General features: G+C 42.6%; 1 protein-coding gene across 1 annotated transcript in view; it reads left to right on the forward strand.

The window, feature by feature from the left end:
- The first annotated feature begins 3,415 nt into the window (after positions 1-3,415).
- LOC135103675 (uncharacterized) overlaps positions 3,416-16,795 on the forward strand; it is a 55,548-nt gene continuing 42,168 nt past the window's right edge. The window contains exon 1 of the mRNA XM_064010244.1: positions 3,416-3,610. The gene's annotated coding sequence lies outside the window, so the exon portion shown is untranslated. The remainder of the gene's footprint in view (positions 3,611-16,795) is intronic.

Genomic DNA, 16,795 nt, shown 5'->3' on the forward strand with positions numbered 1-16,795 from the left:
GGACAGCCTCAGCACAGCACAGCACAGCACAGCACAACATAATATAGAACATAAGAACACAAGGAAATGAGGGAATCTGCAAGAAGCCTACACGTCGCAGTCCCTATATGAAACACATCTTCCTATTTCAACCTATCATTCCCATCCGTAAATTTGTCTACAGCATAAAACATGGCTTCAGCAACCGTATTACCAAACGTTTCGCCGTCTTATATCAAATTCACCAGCTGTAGTGAAAGTTAATGGGGCTGTCTGGAGAGTGATCACGAGCTCAGCGATAATAATTGATAAGGGTAATGCATCATCAATGGAAAAAAAATGCCCTTGGAAATCAGACTAATCAATCATGCGACCTTTGAAAATTATACTAAGGAGAGAAAGAAGCATTTCCAAATAGGGTTGGAGAATACATTGCGGTGTGAATATTGCTGCTCGCCGAAGCTCTGCACTGGAATTAAAAGATCCAGTTGCTAGCATATACTTTATCGTTTTTCTCCTTGCCATGCTTTCTCAAATTTCCTGCTTCTCGCGCTGCAAGATATAATAACCACTTTGCCATCCTACCTAAACTGCTTCTGATCAGATAGTGTTGCTTGCCACAAATAACCTCCTGAGGGCTGACAGGTATGCAGCTGTTCGTTCGTCCTTTGTATTCCCGTATGTTTATACTGCAGTATAATACAGAAGAAATAGCGCCACTTGAAAGTAAATTAATGAGCTGCGTATGTAGATAACCGAATAAATATGTGTAAAAGTAAGTCAGGTAACATTTGATTTACAACAGTACTCGTATTTCCTATACTTTCTTAACTGTTTTCCTACCGCAAAGATGAGAAATTGCTTGAGAATCTGGTTGCAGACGTGAATCAGTTTGTACAAGCACCTCGTGTCGGCCACTCAGTTTTGGTTTGGTCAGTGGTGGATGTCAAGCAATAAACTGCACTATTTCCATTGTGTTCAGTGTCTTCCCTCAATTTGAAGTTCTCTGACAGACCGCGAATCCATCACCTGCCGCGGCTTGTAACTATAAACTATTGGATCAAAGAATTTAAAATTGAGGAAAGCACAAAACATAGTTGAAGTGAGTGAAGAATGTGAGTCTTTTTTTTTTTTTTAACAAGACTCGTATGTATTTTTTTTCTCTCTCTCTCTCTCTCTCTCTCTCTCTCTCTCTCTCTCTCTCTCTCTCTCTCTCTCTCTCTCTCTCTCTCTCTCTCTCTCTCTCTCTCTCTCTATTTTTATTTATTTATTTATTTTATTTATTTATTTATTTATTTTTTTTTTTTTTTTTCTTCTGCCTGCACGCTTTGAGAGAGGAGCGCCGGTGATCAATTGATAGAGTCCTGGCCTCGTCATTGAAACATCGCAGTCAAGAAGGAGACAACCTTGCCCCCCCTGCCACCTTTACTTAGTAATCACCAGACACCAGCTCTCTTCCCTGTTTTCCTGCCTCATTATATCTTAACACATGGAAAAACAAAGAGAGAGAGAGAGAGAGAGAGAGAGAGAGAGAGAGAGAGAGAGAGAGAGAGAGAGAGAGAGAGGGGAAGAGAAAGTAAAAAAAAAAAAAGAAACAGCTAAAGCTTTCACCAAGTGCTAGTTTCCAAACATTCTTCTAAGAGACACACGCGCCCACCCGCTCACCCTTACTTTGAGACAACTTACCCCAAGCTAACTCTTGTGCGCCAATAAGTCACACACGTGGTTCGTTCCAAATAGCTGTGTTGGTTTTGCCTTAGTTAATGCATGGAGTCGTATTTTTAATTGTTTTGTTAGTTCGTTTCAGAGTCAAATTGGAGTGTGGCGCGGCATGAAGATAAGGGTCTTTCTTTATCTTCCTTGCAGTTTGCTAACCTGCCAAGACATAAGAATAGTCGTCATTGCCACAAGTATGGAAGTAAGCGCTGTGGTTTATGCTTATTTTTGCTCGTACAGTTTGTCTTTTTTCTCTTCCTTTTTGCTGTTCTTACTGTTTGTCTTATTTGTATTACATAATGCTAAAGAATTTATAACTTCCTGCTTGCCCTTAATAGCAATGAGCAACTATTTCTGCTGAGGTGTGGGAATAACGATTGACTGATTGATTTTATGGCTTGACGTTAAAGAGAAATTAATTATGACGACGGTGATTATTATGATAGTGATGATTATTCTTTTCTCTCTTGACTGATTGAAGGATGGACTTATGAAGGCACGGCAACAACGTTTAAGTATCTGAGGAGACAGTGATGAGGAGGAAAAGTGTGACAGTAAAAGGAATATAATTCAGTGCCTGTTGCATGTATATATGCAGATGGTAAGTGGCCTTTGCCCCGTTCCATTAGACGCCTGGCAACCGCTCATTACCTCTAATAACGCCGCATCTGATCTCGGAAGTAAGAAACGAGCCTTCTCTTGCCTGGGTGTGCTTTCTATCCACAAGAATATGTGCGTACTTCAGTAACAGCCTAAACGGAAGAGAGAGAAGAGCTGGAGCACTGTAGCAAAAACAGACGTTTAAGAAGGGATGGGGGCGTCTTTAAGGGGGCAGGGGATTGCATGAAAGGTGGGGTACAGGGAGGTGCTGGGGTGTAAGGAGTGGCGGGGGAGGGAGAGGGACTGCAAGGAGCTTGTGATGTACTGTAGGGAAAAGTGAGTTAGTTGAGTATGTGTGTGTGTGTGTGTGTGTGTGTGTGTGTGTGTGTGTGTGTGTGTGTGTGTGTGTGTGTCTTTAAAGGGGCAGGAGATTGCAGGAAAGGAGGAGGGACGTAGGGGACGCTGGAATGTAAGGAGTGGTGGAGAAGGGAGAGGGATTGCAAAGAGCGTGTGGTGTACTGTAGGGAAGAGTGTGTGTGTGTGTGTGTGTGTGCCAGAATGAGAGGAGAGGAACGGACGAGTTGTGAAGCTTTTAACGTGTAAAGGAGTGGCAATGATTTTTTTTTTTTTTCTGCCTCAAGTGTTGGTTGGGTTTGCTAGGACAGGTGAGGGAAGTGGCGTCAAGACAGCCACGGTCACGACGATGGCGATAGCGGCGGTCATTGACACGGTCTCGCACCACACGGCAATGCGAGGAGCAGCGCAGATGTGACTGGGATGCGGTCGTCTCGCTGATACCGTAATGGAGCTTTTGTCGTCCTCTTTCTATTATGTTTCGCTAGTTTGTGGTTGACATTTACTTATGTTTTGTCTAAATGGTGTTTTCATGTTAAATGAACAATGAAGTGATGAGACAAGACCACCACAAATTCACTGGTTGTGGTTCCTTTACTTTGTGGTATACACTCAGCACGATGTACCAAATGACACCACCACCACCACCATTAGCATGACCACCGCCAGTGCAAATGATGGCTACATCACTTAAACTATAAGCTGTCTTCGGTTACTATTTTCAGCTGTGGTCTGTCTTGCTCTTTGCTTCACGGAGCCTCAGTCTGGAATCAGACGCCGCGCTGGCCGGGTGGCAAGGCTCTCATCACCCTGTGGAACCCCGCTGGCGAGTTGCTCGCTCCTGCCACCTCGTGTGGTAACTCAGTTGCTTTTCTCGCAGATTAGCGGGTGAAATCAAATTTGTCACACTGGGAAGACAAATTGTCTTGTGTGTTACCATCGCGTCTCATCAAGACAACAGGTAAGCGTACATTGTCACATTGCCAGAAGAAACTGTATGCGACTTGTACTTTTTAATAACTGTGTACCGAAACGGCCGCTTGGGTGTGAACAGAAAACGAGGACAAAACAAGAAAAAAACTGAACCAACTATGCAGAGCGTGAATAAGACAAAGCGTCGTCCTTTCCACGTTTCATAGAAAAAGGCACATGGGATCTCCCTGTCAAGGTGACACATTGCAACCAAGCTTCCGTCGACCCCCGTAAGGCTTCGCTGTAGGAAACGGTATGCTTCGCCGGTGGATTTCTTTGATTTCCCTTCCTGTACCGTTACGCCGCTGTTATTTTGTGCTGAATACTTACATAGGCTGCTTTTAAACTTTTGCAGTACACTTGCACCTGATGTCTTGGGTCTTATGCTGCACCGTGTTGCAGAGGAATATGACATAGTTACGTTGCGCTACTTGTACCTCGCATATGGTTTTATAGTTGCGGAAGTGATACAGCTGAAACTTTCACACAAGTGCACCTGATGTTTCGCGCTATCGTGTATTCTAGAGATACGTAACAATAATACAATCAGGTAAACTTTATCCATACATGCCATGACCTTGTTGTTGCTGCGCTACACGTGATAGTAGTAGCAGCAGCAGCAGTAGTAGTAGTAGCAGTAGATCACAGCTTTACAGTATAGTCATCACACAAATTACTGATCGGACAATCAAAAACAAGGCAATTGTATGATAGTAGACTTTAACAAAATACTACAGTCCATAGTGATAAAGATAATAATTAATGATAATAGTAATAATAATAACAGCATATAATAACATCACGAAAAATTAGCAACACAAGCACGCTGTTCTAATTACAAGCCATGATTTCTCCATATAAACCATACAGTTGTGAAAGGGCTGCCAGCCAGGCCTGTTTTGCCTTTGCGGGACTTGTCAGATGGTTAAAGATGGCGAACTACTTTAACGTCTATCCCAAATCACTGACACTTAAGGTTTTAAAAACGCTCCCGTTTATTTACTTTTTGAATGCTGAGAACCTTGTCTAGATCAGAATGGTGATAGGGAAGGACGTTTTAACCCTTTGACTACTGTTTGGTAGATCTTTCCTTAATCACTAATCACTCTGAGGCATCTTTACTTATTCTGTAGCCACGTCCAATCTTTACACCGAGTAGAAATTGCAAAATCCCTTCTTTTTAATCCACTTCTTTCTTGTAGATGCTTATAAAGATTTTACGCATTATTTCTGGTGCTGTTAATTGTTTCGCATCGCAGTGAAAGAGTTTAGATAAGCACTCTTATCAAAAACTTTAAAATATTGCTGTGAATCTTTAAATGGGCACGCTAGAAATTTTAGTCGAGGGCAAAAGCACATTGGCTTTCCAACACGTAGCGACGTGGACACAGCTAGACACCGCAACACGCTGAACAGTAATGGCTTCATAATACACACTAGCGTGAATACAGAAGAAATTTGGTGATTATGGCTAGATGTAGTAATAGTTCCATAGTATATAGCAATGTCGATACCGACTAAAAATTTACTCAAAATATATAAATAAAACAAAAAACATAATTAACTAACGATGTGTAGGACTTTTGATACGCGGTTAGAAATTTACGCAGGACGAAAGGAAGAATAATAGGAAGAAGGCAACTACTTAACATTGTACGGCAGCATGAAGCATTATACAACAGCGTGAAGCTTTGTACTGAAGCGTGAAGCATTGTGCAGCAGCGTGAAGCTTGTGCAGTAGCGTGAAGCATTGTGCAGCAGCATGAAGCATTATACAACAGCGTGAAGCTTTGTACTGCAGCGTGAAGCATTGTGCAGCAGCGTGAAGCATTGTGCAGCAGCGTGAAGCATTGTGCAGCGGCGTGAAGCATTGTGTAGCAGTGTGAAGCATTGTGCAGCAGCGTGAAGTATTGTGTAGCAGCGTGAAGCTTTGTATTGAAGCGTGAAGCATTGTGTAGCAGCTTGAAGCTTTGTATTGCAGCGTGAAGCACTGTGTAGCAGTGTGAAGCTTTGTATTGCAGCGTGAGGCATTGTGTAGCAGTGTGAGGCAGTGTGTAGCTGCGTGAAGCTTTGTATTGCAGCGTGAAGCATTCTGTAGCAGCGTGAAGCTTTCTATTGCAGCGTGAAACATTGTGTAGCAACATGAAGCATTGTGCAGCTGCGTGAAGCTTTGTATTGCAGCGTGAAGCATTGTGTAGCAGTGAGAGGCAGTGAGTAGCAGTGTGAACCATTGTATTGCAGCTTGAACCATTGTGTAGCAGCGTGAAGCATTGTATTGCAGCGTGAAGCATTGTGTAGCAGTGTACAGCAGCGTGAAGCTTTGTATTGCAGCGTGAACTATGTTTTTTTTTTTTTTTTCAAATGTAGGAAGGACACTGGCCAAGGGCAACAAAAATACAATAGAAATAAAAGAAATAAAAAAGCCCATTGAGATGCCGGTCCCAGAAAAGGGTCCAAAGTAAAAAAATTAAGGATAAGTGCCTTGAAACCTCCCTATTAAAGGAATTCAAGTCATAGGAAGGTAGAAATACAGAAGCAGGCAAGGAGTTGCACAGTTTACCCGAGAATGACTGACAATACTGGTTAACTCTTGCATTAGAGAGGTGGACAGAATAGGAGTGAGAGAAAGAAGAAAGTCTCGTGCAGCGATGCCGCGGGAGGAGGAGAAGCATGCAGTTAGCAAGATCAGAAGAGCAGTTAGCATGAAAACAGTGGTAAAAGATATCAAGAGATGCAACGTTGCGACGATGAGAAAGAGGCTGAAAACAGTCAGTTAGAGGAGAGGAGTTCATGAGACGAAAACCTTTTGATTCCACCCTGTCTAGAAGAGCGATGTGACTGGAAGCCCCCGCCCCCCAGACGTGTGAAGCAAACTCCACACATGGACGGATAAGGCCCTTGTACAGAGTTAGCAGCTTAGGGGGGGTGAGAAATACTGGCGAAGACGTCTCAGAATACCTACTTCATAGAAACTGTTTTAGCTAGACACAAGATGTGAAGTTTCCAGTTCAGATTATATGTAAGGAACAGACCGGGGATGTTCAGTATAGAAGAGGGGGACAACTGAGTGTCAGTGAAGAAGAGGGGATAGTTGTCAGGAAGGTTGTGTCGAGTTGATAGGTGGAGGGATTGAGTTTGTGAGGCATTAAACAGTACCAAGTTTGCTCTGCCTCAATCAGAAATTTTAGAAAGATCAGAAGTCAGGCGTTCTGTGGCTTTCCTGCGTGACATTTTTACTTCTTGAAGTGTTGGACGTCTATGAAAAGACGTGGAAAAGCGCAGGGTGGTATCATCAGCGTAAGAAGGGATACGACAAGAAGTTTTGTTTAGAAGGTCATTGATGAATAATAAGAGAGAGGGTGACAGGACAGAACACTGTTAATAGATTTAGGAGAAGAACAGTGACCGTCTACCACAGCAGCAATAGAACGGTCAGAAAGGAAACTTATGAAGTTACAGAGAGAAGGATAGAAGCCATAGGAGGGTAGTTTGGAAGTCAAAGCTTTGTGCCAGACTCTGTGAAAAGCTTTTGATATATCAAAGGCAACGGCAAAAGTTTCACCAAAATCTCTAAAAGACGATGACCAAGACTCGGTAAGGAAAGCCATAAGATCACCAATAGAGCGGCCTTGACGGAACCCATATTGGCGATCAGATAGAAGGTTGTGAAGTGATAGATGTTTAAGAATCTTCCTGTTGAGGATAGATTAAAAAACTTTATATAGGCAGAAAATTAAAGCAATAGGACGATAGTTTGAGGGATTAGAACGGTCACCCTTTTTAGGAACAGGCTGAATGTAGGCAAACTTGTAGCAAGAAGGGAAGGTAGATGTTGACAGACAGAGCTGAAGGAGTTTGACTAGGCAAGGTGCAAGCAAGGGGGCACAGTTTCGGAGAACAATAGGAGGGATCCCATCAGGTCCATAAGCCTTCCAAGGGTTTAGGCCAGCGAGGGCATTGAAAACACCATTGCGAAGAATTTTAATAGGTAACATGAAGTAGTCAGAGGATGGAGGAGAGGGAAGAACAAGCCCTGAATCGTCCAAGGTAGAGTTTTTAGCAACGGTCTGAGTGAAGAGTTCAGCTTTAGAGATAGATGAGATAGCAGTGGTGCCATCTGGTTGAAATGAAGGAGGGAAAGAAGAAGCGGTGCCATCTGGTTGAAATAAAGGAGGAAAAGAAGATACAGCAAAGTTATTGGAGATACTGGAGTTAGATTTTGAAAGATTTTGACACTTTCTGTTAATGAAGGAGTTTTTGGCAAGTTGGAGAACAGACTTGGCATGGTTCCGGGGAGAAATATAAAGTGCCTGGAAGGCATAAGTACCTTTTGTGGGCCACCTCTCTATCATGTATAGCACGAGAACAAGCTGTGTTGAACCAAGGTTTGGAAGGTTTAGATCGAGAAAAAGTGAGGAATGTACGCCTCCACGTCAGACACTATCACCTCTGTTATGCGCTCGGCACACAAAGACAGGTCTCTGACACAGAAACAGTAGTCATTCCAAGGAAAATCAACAAAATACCTCCTCAGGTGCCCCCAACTAGCAGAGGCAAAACGCCAGAGGTACCTCCGCTTAGGGATATCCTGAGGAGGGATCGGAGCGATAGGACAAGATACAGATATGAGATTGTGATCGGAGGAGCCCAACCGAGAAGAGAGGGTGACAGCATAAGCAGAAGGATTAGAGGTCAGGAAAAGGTCAAGAATGTTGGGCGTATCTCCAAGACGGTCAGGAATACGAGTAGGGTGTTGCACCAATTGCTCTAGGTCGTGGAGGATAGCAAAGTTGAGGGCTAGTTCCCCAGGATGGTCAGTGAAGGGAGAGGAAAGTCAAAGCTGGTGGTGAACATTGAAGTCTCTAAGAATGGAGATCTCTGCAAAAGGGAAGAGAGTCGAATGTGCTCCACTTTGGAAGTTAAGTACTCAAAGAATTTCTTATAGTCATAGGAGTTAGGTGAGAGGTATACAGCACAAATAAATTTAGTTTGAGAGTAATTATGTAGTCGTAGCCAGATGGCGGAAAACTCGGAAGATTCAAGAGCGTGGGCACGAGAGCAGGTTAAGCCGTTGCGCACATAAACGCAACATCCAGCTTTGGATTGAAAATGAGGATAGAGAAAGTAGGAGGGAACAGAAAAGGGACTACTGTCAGTTGCCTCAGACACCTGTGTTTCAGTGAGGAAAAGATGAGGTTTAGAAGAGGAGAGGTGGTGTTGTACAGATTGAAAATTAGATCTAAAACCGCGAATGTTGCAGAAATTAATGAAGAAAAAGTTGAGGAGGGTGTCAAGACGCGTAGGTTCGTTATCTGAAGAGTAGTCCGACCCGTGGACATTTGTGGTCCCCTCCCCAGATGGGAACTCCGAGGCTGGTGTAGGAGTTGCCATAATAATTTTGAATTTTTGAATGAAGGGTGTGTGTTTTATTAGGTGCTTGTAGTTTTGTGTGGAGGAAGAGAGTTGTCTTTAGAGGGCAGGGTGTGACTGCCCCCTTGTGTTTTGAGACCCCCTTGTGCTGTGAGACAAAGGGGAACGTTCAGTGAGGTCACAGTTGGGTTTAATGATAAGTTCACAGCACCCCCTGATCCAATGCTTTAGACCTCACAGGGAGTAATTCGTTTCGGCAGGTGCCTACTACCTTGTCCTGTTGTAGCAGCGTGAAGCTTTCTATTGCTGCGTGAAGCATTGTGTAGCAGCGTGAACCATTGTGCAGATGTGTTAAGAATTGTGTAGCAGCGTGAAACATTATGTAGCAGTGTGAAATATTGTGTAGCAGCGTGAAGCTTTGTATTGCAGCATGAAGCATTGTGGACCATTATGGAGCTGCGTGAAGTATTGTGTAGTAGCGTAAAGGTTTGTATTGCAGCGTGAAGCACTGTGTAGCAGCGTGAACCTTTGTGTAGCAGCGTGAAGCATTGTGTAGCAGCGTGAAGCATTGTGTAGCAGCGTGAAGTGTTGTGTAGCAGTGTGAAGCTTTGTATTGCAGCGTGAAGCACTGTGTAGCAGCGTGAACCTTTGTGTAGCAGCGTGAAGCATTGTGTAGCAGCGTGAAGCATTGTGTAGCAGCGTGAAGTGTTGTGTAGCAGTGTGAAGCTTTGTATTGCAGCGTGAAGCACTGTGTAGCAGCGTGAACCTTTGTGTAGCAGCGTGAAGCATTGTGTAGCAGCGTGAAGCATTGTGTAGCAGCGTGAAGTGTTGTGTAGCAGTGTGAAGCTTTGTATTGCAGCGTGAAGCATTGTGTAGCAGCGTGAAGTGTTGTGTAGCAGTGTGAAGCTTTGTATTGCAGCGTGAAGCATTGTGTAGCAGCGTGAAGTGTTGTGTAGCAGTGTGAAGCTTTGTATTGCAGTGTGAAGCATTGTGTAGCAGCGTGAAGCATTGTGTAGCAGCGTGAAGTGTTGTGTAGCAGTGTGAAGCTTTGTATTGCAGCGTGAAGCATTGTGCAGCTGCGTGAAGCATTGTGTAAGCGTGAAGCTTTGTATTGCAGCGTGAAGCATTGTGTAGCAGCGTGAAGCATTGTGCAGCTGCGTGAAGCATTGTGGAGCTGCGTGAAGCATTGTATAGCAGTGTGAAGCATTGTGTAGCAGCGTGAAGCATTGTGAAGCAGCGTGAAGCATTGTGAAGCAGCGTGAAGCATTGTGCAGCAGCGTGAAGCATTGTGCAGCAGCGTGAAGCATTGTGTAGCAGCGTGAAGCATTGTGTAGCAGCGTGATGTGTTGTGTAACAGTGTGAATCTTTGTATTGCAGCGTGAAGCATTGTGCAGCTGCTTGAAGCATTGTGCAGCTGCATGAAGCATTGTGTAGCAGCGTGAAGCTTTGTATTGCAGAGTGAAGCATTGTGTAGTAGCGTGAAGCATTGTGCAGCTGCGTGAAGCATTGTGGAGCTGCGTGAAGCATTGTGTAGCAGTGTGAAGCATTGTGCAGCTGCGTGAAGCATTGTGGAGCTGCGTGAAGCATTGTGTAGCAGTGTGAAGCATTGTGCAGCTGCGTGAAGCATTGTGGAGCTGCGTGAAGCATTGTGTAGCAGTGTGAAGCATTGTGTAGCAGCGTGAAGCATTGTGCAGCTGCGTGAAGCATTGTATAGCAGTGTAAAGCTTTGTATTGCAGCGTGAAGAATTGTGTAGCAGCGTGAAGCATTGTGTAGCAGCGTGAAGCATTATATAGCTGCGTGAAGCACTGTGCAGCAGTGTGAAGCTTTGTATTGCAGCGTGAAGCACTGTGCTCCTGCGTGAAGCATTGTGCATTGTGTTTGATATCTAGTGTGAAGGTTTGTATTGCAGCGTGAAGCATTGTGCAGCATCGTGAAGCTTTGTGTAGCAGCGTGAAGCGTTGTGCAGATGCGTGAAACATTGTCTAGCAGTGTGAAGCGTTGTGCAGGTGCGTGAAGCATTGTCTTGCAGTGTGAAGCATTGTCTAGCAGTGTGAAGCATTGTATAGCAGTGTGAAGCATTGTCTAGCAGTGTGAAGCATTGAAATCGAAGTCGTATATATTCCTGCATTCATGAACTAATAAATAAGCTGAAGTGCATCGACGAAAGTTTTGATAGAAATGAACACAACTTTCTCTCGTTCAGACAGCAGTAAAGGAAATGCACGGCAGACTGGTATGGGCTTGTTTTTTCTCCTGAGCGCTCCAATTAATTTCATTAACCTGCGCCTTTACTCGTTTACTCAAGTGACTCGGGAGCAGCGCGGCGTGATAAATGTGAAGAGTCGCCTGGCGGGTTAACAGGCGGATGATAAGCAGTGATTTGGTGATGAAGATAAATTGAAGTCCAAATTATCTTATCGTAAACAGCTTCCCGTTTTATGATGATATGAAGGGATGGAAATTTGTTCTAGTTTTTGCAGATTTTTTTTCTCATTTAATAAGTGCACTGGTCAAGAACAAGATCGTCGAGCATAGTGTAGTAGCGTTAATCATTAGATTTATTGTCGCCCAATAGATATGTTAACTTATATATATGTAAAAAAAAAAAAATAATAATATCGCTGTCTGTTAAGGCTTTACGGTATGCAGATGGGAGATTGTGATAACAGGCTGTCTGAAGGAGGAGGATGAGGAGGAGGGAGGGGGAAAAGAGGGGGAGGAGAGATGGAAGAACACAAAGGATCAGAGGAAGAATAAATAGAAAAATGTAGATAAAAACAAGAACAGACAGTGTAAAGAAAGGAGAGGAAGAGGGACACGAAGAAAGAAGAAAGAACAATAGGAGATGGAAAAGGAGACGGTGGTGATGGCTGAAGAGATGAAGGAGAAGAGAGGTATACTCGTAAGTTGCTCAGTTGGAGGAGTGACTTGAACATGACCGATACAGATTGTCTTGACACAGGAAGACGTGCGAGATAGTTCCCTTTGCAACACGCCCCCCCCCCGTTGCTCTCTTATCACAGACGTCTGTTTATCTTCGTACTTGTGAAACGAGCCGCTGTATCTGCTGATACGTATTCTGATTTTCCATTCGCCTTCGATCACTTCCGCCTGTCTAATATAATTAAAATGCTAATGCCAGCAATAATACACTATGTAGTCTTTTGTGAGGTACAGATAAACTCGTTTTGGATTATTCTTAAGATTTCATGACCCATACAATCTCTCTCTCTCTCTCTCTCTCTCTCTCTCTCTCTCTCTCTCTCTCTCTCTCTCTCTCTCTCTCTCTCTCTCTCTCTCTCTCTCTCAAAACCGCGACTCATCCGTAACCGTGCCACATTGCACTTTTTATTCATCGTAGAGGGAAAACACACGTGACGGATCGGGGAGAGAGAGAAGGAAGGGGGTGACAGGAGAGATAGAGAGAAAAAAAAAGCTTGAGCGGGAGGAGGTATAAGATGATGGGGTAGAAACAGAGAGACATGGGAAGGATGAACCATCGTACGAGGAAGAGAAAGACAGGAAGGGGAAGTGAATGATAAGATGGAGGAAAAGAAGTAAAGTAGGAAGAAAGGGGGAGGGGGCGAAGAAAATTAATATCTGGGGAGGAAACATGAAGAGGAGAGAAGAAGAAATGAAGAAAAGACACGCTTAGGAAAGAAAATGATTGAGGGTGATGATAGACAGATACGAGTAAAAAGGATGGATAAAGAGAGAGCCAAAATAAAAAAAAATAAAAAAAAGACAAACGAAAAGACCCACAAAAAAAATAGAACAAGCAAGACAAAAAAGAAAGACACAGAACAAGACAAGAAACGGACAGAACAAGACATGAAATGGCCATAACAAGACAAGAAATGGACAGAACAAGAGAAAATGGACAGAACAAGACAAAAAATGGACAGAACAAGACAAAAAATGGACAGAACAAGACAAAAAACGGACAGAACAAGACAAAAAACGGACAGAACAAGACAAAAAACGGACAGAACAAGACAAGAAATGGACAGAACAAGACAAGAAACAACCAAGACACGAAATTGACAGAACAAGACACGAAAAGGACAGAACAACGGACAGAGCAACGGACATAATAAAACAAGAAATGAACACAAAAATAGACAGGACAACACAAAAATAGAACAAAACAAAAATAAGCAGAACAAGACAAGAAGTTGACAGAACAAGCAAGACAAAAACAGACAGAACAAGACAGGAAATGGGCAGAGTAAGACAAGGGATGGTCGGAACAGGACAAGAAGTAGAACAAGCTTGACAAAAACGGAACAAGACAATAAAAGGGCAGAGCAATAAAAAAAAGAAAAAAAAAACAGAACAAGCAAGACAAAAATAGACAGAACAACCAAGACAGCACAAGCAAGCAAGCGAGGAAGCAATCCAGTGCTGCAGCCCGCCACGCCCACCAGCTTCAACCCACACGCAGTAATTACACGTGCCTCGTAACGTCCGCTGACTGATAAAAAACAAAAGAATAGAGACAAAGAAAAAAAAAAATATCACGGGGCAGTGTCTTATCACAAACTCCACCTCAACTTTAGATGAATTTAATAATCAAGAATATAAGGATGACATTTGGAGGACGGATGATATGATTGCTAATGGAAAAAGTGTGATTAAGTCTCATGAATCATAACAGAAGACAAGGAGGAGGGAGAAGAGGAACAACGCAAGCAATAAATTAATATAGGAAATTGAAGCGGAAAATACAAAAACACCAGGGGCCTAGTTCAAGTCGTAAAAGCAGATGGACAAGGTAATTGATGTTGTTTTTCTGCTTTCTACCTCTCTAATGGCTGAGAGAAATGCGTAAACAATAAAAATAACAGGACCAATGTAAACCATTCTGTTATAGTGGCAGAGTTGTATATACACGAGGCAGTTTGTGAAGTGATGATGAGCAGGAGGAGGAAAATGAAAAGAAGGAAAAGAAGGAAAAGAAAGTGATGTTTGACAGGTACTCATATTTGGAAGATCGCGGTCTGGCGTTGGAGCTCGATGTTTTGTAGTTAAAGGTGTGGAAAGAAAGATAACGGCTTCGTGGTTTTTTAGTGCGAGTGTTGCGAGACGGGAGCAGTAATGGAGTGATGGCGGTGGTGGTGATGGTGGTTATTTATGATTCTGGCGGTGTGTGCTAAGTTTCGGTAGTGTGATACAGATGGTGTGCTCTACGCGGGATGAGAGGAGGAAAGGGGGAACCTGTTTCTGCCTGTAATTTTGGAGAGAGAGAGAGAGAGAGAGAGAGAGAGAGAGAGAGAGAGAGAGAGAGAGAGAGAGAGAGAGAGGGGGGGGAAAGGGTCAATCATCAATCTCTCTCTCTCTCTCTCTCTCTCTCTCTCTCTCTCTCTCTCTCTCTCTCTCTCTCTCTCTCTCTCTCTCAGTGAAGATGAACTGACTCACAGATAGAAAGTTGAAGGATCGGAGCAGGTCTGCGGGTTAAATGCAAAACACATTTCATGCATTAGACGAGGAAAAAATTACGGACATGTGCGCAAATAAGGCGAGTTGCGGTGTATCTCAGGGAAGCAACTGACGATCTTTGGAAGCAAGACGTAAGAATGTTGTTGGCACTAGTAAATATATATATATATATATATATATATATATATATATATATATATATATATATATATATATATATATATATATATATATATATATATATATATATATATATATATATATATATATATATATATATATATATATATATATATATATATATATATATATATATATATATATATATATATATATATATATACGATAATTTCATGTTTGGTATTTATAGAGAGGGGAAGGAGAAACTATTTTAAGATGAGTTATGGATTGAGCTCTCAACTCAAAAAAAGAAAAAAAATCTATGTAAAGTTGAAATACAGTCAGGAAGATAAAGTAATAAATCTTATTGAAATTTACGTTCTTTTTTTTCTGGATCTTTTTTTTAATCTTCGTCTTTATTGATTTTTCTCACGGGAATAGGAACTAAGGAGACTTGTTTCTCTCTCTCTCTCTCTCTCTCTCTCTCTCTCTCTCTCTCTCTCTCTCTCTCTCTCTCTCTCTCTCTCTCTCTCTCTTCATTGTAAATTGATTCCGCGTAGAATTTACGGGCGCTGAAGTCGGCAAATTGACAGGAGATCCTGCTATTATTTTCCCCTTATTTTAATATATAAAACTCAGAAGTTTTTTATAGTCTCTTCACATGACTCGCGAACACTTAATGATATAATTTTTTGCTCTCGGTTATTTCCTTAAGCATGATCACCGTAACTCACAGGGACTTTATGATCGTCTTTCCGTTTACAAGACACAACGGACGTTGCAATAAAGAATAAGAGAGAGGAGCAGTGGAGCGGAGGAGGCAACACCAGAATTATTCTCTCAGAGGTGAATGGAAGGGGTAAAAATAAACAAATATAGATGAAAGAAAATAAAGAGTGTAGAAATTGTTAATGTAGTTGTTTTAAGGATTCTTTTTTTTTTTTTTAAGTAGGAGGGACACTGGCCGAGGGCAACAAAAATCCACTTAAAAAAAAAAAAAAAAAAAAGCCCACTGAGATGCAAGTCCCAGAAAAGGGTCCAAAGCGGTAATAAAAAAATTGAAGGATAACTGTCTTGAAATCTTCCTCTTGAAGGAATTCAAGTCATAGGAAGGTGGAAATACAGAAGCAGGCAAGGAGTTCCAGAGCTTACCAGAGAAAGGGATGAATGATTGAGAATACTGGTTAACTCTTGCATTAGAGAGGTGGACAGAATACTGGTCAGAGAAAGATGAGAGTCTTGTGCAGCGAGGCCGCGGGAGGAGGGGAGGCATGTAGTTAGCAAGATCTGAAGAGCAGTTAGCATGAAAATAGCTGTAGAAGACAGCTAGAGATGCAACATTGCGGCGATGAGAGAGAGGCTGAAGATAGTCACTTAGAGGAGAGGAGTTGATGAGACGAAAACCTTTCGATTCCACCCTGTTTAGAAGACCGGTATGAGTGGAACCCCCTTAGACATGTGAAGCATACTCCGTGCATGGACGAATAAGGCCCCTGTACAGAGTTAGCAGATGGGAGGGTGAGAAAAACTGGCGGAGACGTCTCAGAACGCCTAATTTCATAGAAGTTGTTTTAGCTAGAGATGAGATGTGAAGTTTCCAGTTCAGATTATAAGTAAAGGACAGACCGAGGATGTTCAGTGTAAATGAGGGGGACAGGTAAGTGTCACTGAAGAAGAGGGGATAGTTGTCTGGAAAGTTGTGTCGAGTTGATAGATGGAGGAATTGAATTTTTGAGGCATTGAACAATACCAAGTTTGCTCTGCCCCAATCAGAAATTTTAGAAAGATCAACAAGAAGTTTGGTTTTGAAGGTCATTGATGAATAATAAGAGTGGATGACAGGACAGAACCCTGAGGAACACCACTGTTAATAGACTTAGGAGAACAGTGACCGTCTACCACAGCAGCAATAGAACGGTCAGAAAGAAAACAGTGACCGTCTACCACAGCAGCAATAGAACGGTCAGAAAGGAAACTTCAGATGAAGTTACAGAGAGAAGGATAGAAGCCGTAGGAGGGTAGTTTGGAAATCAAAGCTTTGTGCCAGACTCTATCAAAAGCTTTTGATATATTCAAGGCAACAGCAAAAGTTTCACCATTATCTCTAAAAGAGGATGACCAAGACCCGGTAAGGAAAGCCAGAAGATCACCAGTAGAGCGGCCTTGACGGAACCCATACTGGCGATCAGATAGAAGGTTGTGAAGTGATAGATGTTTAAGAATCTTCCTGTTGAGGATAGATTC

The sequence above is a fragment of the Scylla paramamosain genome, chromosome 9, assembly GCF_035594125.1.
Source record: "Scylla paramamosain isolate STU-SP2022 chromosome 9, ASM3559412v1, whole genome shotgun sequence".
Lineage (NCBI taxonomy): Eukaryota > Metazoa > Arthropoda > Malacostraca > Decapoda > Portunidae > Scylla > Scylla paramamosain.